The sequence below is a fragment of the Triticum dicoccoides genome, chromosome 5A (assembly GCF_002162155.2).
Source record: "Triticum dicoccoides isolate Atlit2015 ecotype Zavitan chromosome 5A, WEW_v2.0, whole genome shotgun sequence".
NCBI lineage: Eukaryota > Viridiplantae > Streptophyta > Magnoliopsida > Poales > Poaceae > Triticum > Triticum dicoccoides.
In genome coordinates, this window is record NC_041388.1 from 307916574 (window position 1) to 307922954 (window position 6381).

The following is a 6381-nucleotide window of genomic DNA, read 5'->3' on the forward strand; positions in this document are numbered from 1 at the left end:
GGGGGTTCCGGTAACCCCCCGATACTCCGGTATATATCCAATAACTCCCTTCCGTTGTCCGAATATAGTCGTCCAATATATCAATCTTCATGTCTCGGCCATTTCGAGACTCCTCGTCATGTCCGTGATCACATCCGGGACTCCGAACAACCTTCGGTACATCAAAACTCATAAACTCATAATATAATCGGCATCGAAACGTTAAGCGTGCGGACCCTACGGCATATTTCCTTCATCTCCCACTTGCACTAGAGTCAATAATCTAGATTACACTGTGATGATCCTAACACCCATGGAGCCTTGGTGTTGATCATGTTCTGCTCGTGGAAGAGGCTTAGTCAACGGGTCTGCAACATTTAGATCCATATGTATCTTGCAAATTTCTATGTCTCCCACCTGGACTAAATCTCGGATGGAATTGAAGCGTCTCTTGATGTGCTTGGTTCTCTTGTGAAATCTGGATTCCTTCGCTAAGGCAATTGCTCCAGTATTGTCACAAAAGATTTTCATTGGACCCGATGCACTAGGTATGACATCTAGATCGGATATGAACTCCTTCATCTAGACTCCTTCATTTGCTGCTTCCGAAGCAGCTATGTACTCCGCTTCACATGTAGATCCCGCCACGACGCTTTGTTTAGAAGTGCACCAATTAACAGCTCCACCATTCAATGTAAACACGTATCCGGTTTGCGATTTAGAATCGTCCGGATCAGTGTCAAAGCTTGCATCAACGTAACCATTTACGATGAGCTCTTTGTCACCTCTATAAACGAGAAACATATCCTTAGTCCTTTTCAGGTACTTCAGGATGTTCTTGACCGCTGTCCAGTGATCCACTCCTGGATTACTTTGGTACCTCCCTGCTAGACTTATAGCAAGGCACACATCAGGTCTGGTACACAGCATTGCATACATGATAGAGCCTATGGCTGAAGCATAGGGAACATCTTTCATTTTATATCTATCTTCTGCAGTGGTCGGACATTGAGTCTTACTCAACTTCACACCTTGTAACACAGGCAAGAACCCTTTCTTTGCTTGATCCATTTTGAACTTCTTCAAAACTTTGTCAAGGTATGTGCTTTGTGAAAGTCCAATTAAGCGTCTTGATCTATCTCTATAGATCTTAATGCCCAATATGTAAGCAGCTTCACCGAGGTCTTTCATTGAAAAACTCTTATTCAAGTATCCCTTTATGCTATCCAGAAATTCTATATCATTTCCAATCAATAATATGTCATCCACATATAATATCAGAAATGCTACCGAGCTCCCACTCACTTTCTTGTAAATATAGGCTTCTCCAAAAGTCTGTATAAAACCAAATGCCTTGATCACATTATCAAAGCGTTTATTCCAACTCCGAGAGGCTTGCACCAGTCCATAAATGGATCGCTGGAGCTTGCACACTTTGTTAGCTCCCTTTTGATGCGGAGCATCCCAAGGTCATCCCTATGGACCTACCATCGTCTCATCAAGTGCCTACCGGACCCATGACTCGATCACGTGCAAGAGCCCTTGAAACCGAGGTGACATCTCTCCTCTCACAATTCCACTTAGATGCACATGAAGCATGGCTACTACCTCATATGGATACTTTGTGCATACTCAGGTACAATGGAGAAGCTAAGGAGCAAGGACAAGAAGAAGAGGAAGATGGACGAGAAGACGGAGAAGAAGAAGGGCTGCAGGAAAAGTCCCAGCCACCGGACGACCGGCCGGGACCGGACGTGCGGCGCCTGAAGCGTCAGCCGAGCCCCAGCGAGCGGACATCCGGTCCAGACCGGACGACCGGTGCCCCCGCACCCGAGGCCAATGAGCGGACGTCCGGCCCCGACCGGACGACCGGCGCGACCGCACCCGAGCCAACATCAGCGGAAGCCCGGAGCCTCCGAACGTCCGACACCCCCATCACAGAACAGAACCAGCGGACGACCGGAGGACACCGGACGTCCGGCAGCTCCTGAGACACCGGACGACCGGTCCCCAGCGGACGTCCGGTACCTGTCTGCGCATAGTGTTCGGGCCCGAGGCCCATGTACCCCTTCACTTCACCCCCTTTTGCACTTAGACTATAAATAGACCCCCCATTCATCCTAGCTAGGGTTAGCGTTGGTTTAGCTCATACTTAGAGATAGAGCTTCGCTCATCCACATCGGATCTACTCCTCGTGAGAGACCACAGCCTCTTCGGAGAAGATCCACCTTGGATTCAAGATCCCTTTACGGGAAGATCCCCTTGTGGATTCAAGACCTCCTCACGGAGAAGAACCGGTTACCGTGTATCGTCCCTAGTTGTCCGTGGATTCGTGTATCGTCCTATGTACTCGAGGATCTAGCCCATGTGTGACTTATTCATGTCAGTTTAGTGTTTTCCTCTTGTGTTTTCCTTCTGTTCTTCCTCGTGTTCTTCGTGATTTCCCCAGGATCCGCTCCTTTCGTGAAAGATCGGGCGATTAGGGTCTCTACCCTACATCATCTTGGTATCTAGAGCAAGGTTGATCATGATTTCGGAGCCCCCTCTTCGTTTTTCTAGCTTGATTTTGTTGTTTTTCGTCCTGATCCGAAAATCCCCACAAAAATAGCCCCAAATTTTTTTCTTGTGTTTTGTGAGTTTTGATGATGTTTTGTTGGTTTTGATCCGTGAATTTGTTGTGTTGCAAGTGGATCCAGCCTTCCCCTACCATCCCCACCTCGAAATCCCTCCCAAATTCCCCATATTCCGCCCAAAACCGCCTCTTGGATCTGAAATTTCGCGTTGACCCCGACCACCGGACGACCATCACTTTACCGGATGTTCGGCGACCCAGGAAGCACCGGACGTCCGACCTTACCGGACGACCAGCAACCGGACATCCGTCCATTTTTGGACGACCGCTACTTCCACCACATCATCCGCTACACCACCTCCAACTTCCGCAAACCGTTCCAATATCCCAACTCACACCACCACTTACCCGCTACCTACTCCGACAATTTTGCTCGCACTTGGTTTTGAGAATTTGAGTTGCGGTACCGTATCCTTTTGTGTTTCGGCTATCTAGGTACGGTTCGACATCGACATCACCATCGCTCATTTTCGCCATGGACGCGTCATCAACAACGACCACCTCGACTACGACTTGGTATTCGTGCCACCATTTTGACACCATACCGGAAGCAAGACCGGTAACTTCATCTTGATATTGGACATATCACTCTTGCCATTACATTGATAGCCATCATAGCCTTACTCCTTTTGCGTTGCTTACCCATCGAGACTAGCCTTTGAGTATTGCCGGCAACGAGACTTGTGCACTTTAGTGATCATACTTCCCATAGCATACATACATACATCATTGTTGCCTATATTGGTATCATCTCTTGTGTCACAAAGTTGTCATCGCATACTCACTTGCTATCTTGGTTCGTCAAGCATTGCAAGAGAAAAGAGCTCAAACATCAAAGATCCAACCAAGCTTTTAAGCAAAGAGCTTTTAAGCAAGAACCATAGCATCATACAACATTAAGATTGTCATACTCGATCATCTTGGATCATATCATAGCAACACCTTGCATACAACATATTTGGGATAGAAGTCGTTGCATTTTTGCTAAATAGGTTGTGCACAAGTTCTTGTATCCGCCTATCGTGCAATCGTGCTAGCGTCTCTCTAGTGTTGTGCAACAAGAGCATTTTTGTGGATTCCACATTTTGGCTCACCCTTGGTTGCACAACCCCACTTATCTTTTTGCGCGTGTGTTTCCGTGTACCGTATATGCTTGGTCTACTTGTTACATTGCATCTTGCGAATCTTCTCCAACATTATTGAATCTTGCTTACATTCACATTAAAAATTGTGCCACCATCCTAACCAAGCTCCACCATAAGCTTTTACTTGTGTAGGTGTGAGAAACTGACGAGAATTCATACCAATTGGGCTATTTCCTTGTCCTACATTGGAGTGATCATCGATTCACTTTCAACTTCAGTCAAGGTACATTTGGTATTCGTTCTTCTCTTTCTACCACTCACACTTGTCTTGGAATGATGGATAGGACAAGTACTTCTACCAACCCACTCTTCATGGAGCAAGACGACGACATGAACTCCTTCGTCACCAAGAGTCACCTCTTTGGTGCACAACGTGCTTTGCATCAAGAGCAAAAAGCTATGAGTGAACACATCGACAACCTTGCCACCGACTTGTGACTTTCCGAGCAACGTACAAGGGACTACTTCGACCACAAGATCGACGATCACAAGCAAGAGAATGACGCAAGGATGGACGAGATTCGCGCTTTGTTGCTCAACCGCTCTTCTTCCACTTCAAGAAGGAGCCGTTCAAGTCGCCATTCTGACTTTACCCTCTCCGGCTCAAGTACACCGACATCGAACACTCTTCGTCGAGCCGTGCGCACCGACCGTCAAGCAAACCTCAATCCACTTTGGGACAGCGACTCTCAAGAGCGCCGACGATGTCAAGCCGAAGAAGCCTTTGCGCTAGCTCGAGAACGACAACAACAACGCCAACATGAAGAGGAAGAATGCGCGCGTCTACACCAAAATGCACAAGATGCCGAGGCTCAACGTCAAGAACAACAACTCCGTGGCGCTCAAGCACTTGAGGCGCAACAAGCTCTACGTGATGCAAGTCGAGCCGCTGCCGACCGAGGCTATCAAGCCCGTGAAGAAGAGGAAGCACTTCGCGAAGAAATTCACGAACGACGATTTCAAGCTCGCATGCATCGTCTAGTTCCTCCTCGAGCTCGACGCGCTCCTCCACAAGCTCGCCAAGACCATCAAGTTCATCAAGAGCATGAAAACAATGGGAATCCTCCGCGACAAGAGCAACACGAGGTTGGCAACCCTCCGCGTCAAGAGCACCACGAGTTGGACAATCATCTACAACATGGGCGTCATCATCCCCAACCCCAACACAATGAAGAGCAACGCTACAACAAGCTCAAGTTCACCATGCCCAAGTTCAACGGAAGCAACAATCCCAAAGAATACCTTTCATGGGCATTGAAAGTTGACAAGATCTTCCATTTGCACAATTATGATGAAGAGAAGAAGATCGCGATGGCATCCCTTGAGTTCCAAGACTATGTCCTCGTTTGGTGGGAACAAATCATAGAGCGCCGCGAGGCAAGAGGCGAACCACCCATCACTACTTGGGCACAAATGAAGGATGTCATGAGAGCACGCTTCGTGCCTACCTACTACAACCGCGACCTCTTCAAGAAACTCCAACAACTCAAGCAAGGAACCAAGAGTGTTGAAGAATACTACAAGGAGATGGAGATTGCAATGATAAGAGCCAATGTGACAGAAGATGATGAACAAACTATGGCACGTTTCTTGAATGGACTCAATCATCCTATCAAGAAGATCGTCGACTTCCAACCATACTCAAATCTCATCGAGCTCGTGCACCAAGCTACCAAAGCGGAACACCAAGTGCAAGATGATTTCATGTATGCCAAGTTCTCATCCAAGTCCTACGGTTTCTCTAATAACCAAGCTTCAACGACTCCAACACCGACTACAAGACCGTCTACTTCCAACATCGACAAGTCGACTTCCAAGAAAGCTTCGTCAACTACAAGCCATCCTCCTACGAGCAACTTCAAGCCGAGAGCTTCATCATCATCTACCCCAACCGATGAGACCGTCAAGACGAGTTCCTTCAAGTGTTTCACTTGCGGAGGCCAAGGCCACAAGTCCTATGAGTGCACCAACAAGCGCACCATGATGTTCAACGACGATGGCACTTATGATTCCATGAGCGAAGGAGAAATGGAAGCCCTTGAGCAAGTCGCCATGCACCGCCAAGTGAACAATGAAGAAGAACAAGTCTTTTGTGATGAAGACTCAAGTCCCACACTTGTTGTCTCCAAAGTCTTGACTCTCCAACATCACCAAGAAGAAGACCAAAGATGCACCATATTCCACACCAAGGCCGGCATCAATGGACGATCCGTCAAGGTCATCATCGATGGAGGGAGTTGTCACAATCTTGCAAGTGAAGAACTTTGCTCCAAGCTCCAATTGCCCAAGACGAAGCATCCACATCCATACAAAGTGCAATGGCTTAGTGACTCCGGCACTATCCAAGTCGAGCACCGAGTACAAGTCTCCTTCAAAATCGGCGCCTACGAAGACACCTTGGAGTGCGACGTCATCCCAATGACCGCTTGCCATCTTCTTCTTGGACGGCCATGGCAATTCGATAGAGGAGTCGTCCACAATGGGCGTACAAACCACTATAGCTTCAAGATGCAAGGAAAGGAGTTTGTGTTACGACCTATGTCTCCAAGCCAAGTGATCACCGATAAGCAAGCCACCCATCATGGAGAGAATAGTGAAAGAGTGAGCCACCAAAAAGAGAGTGAG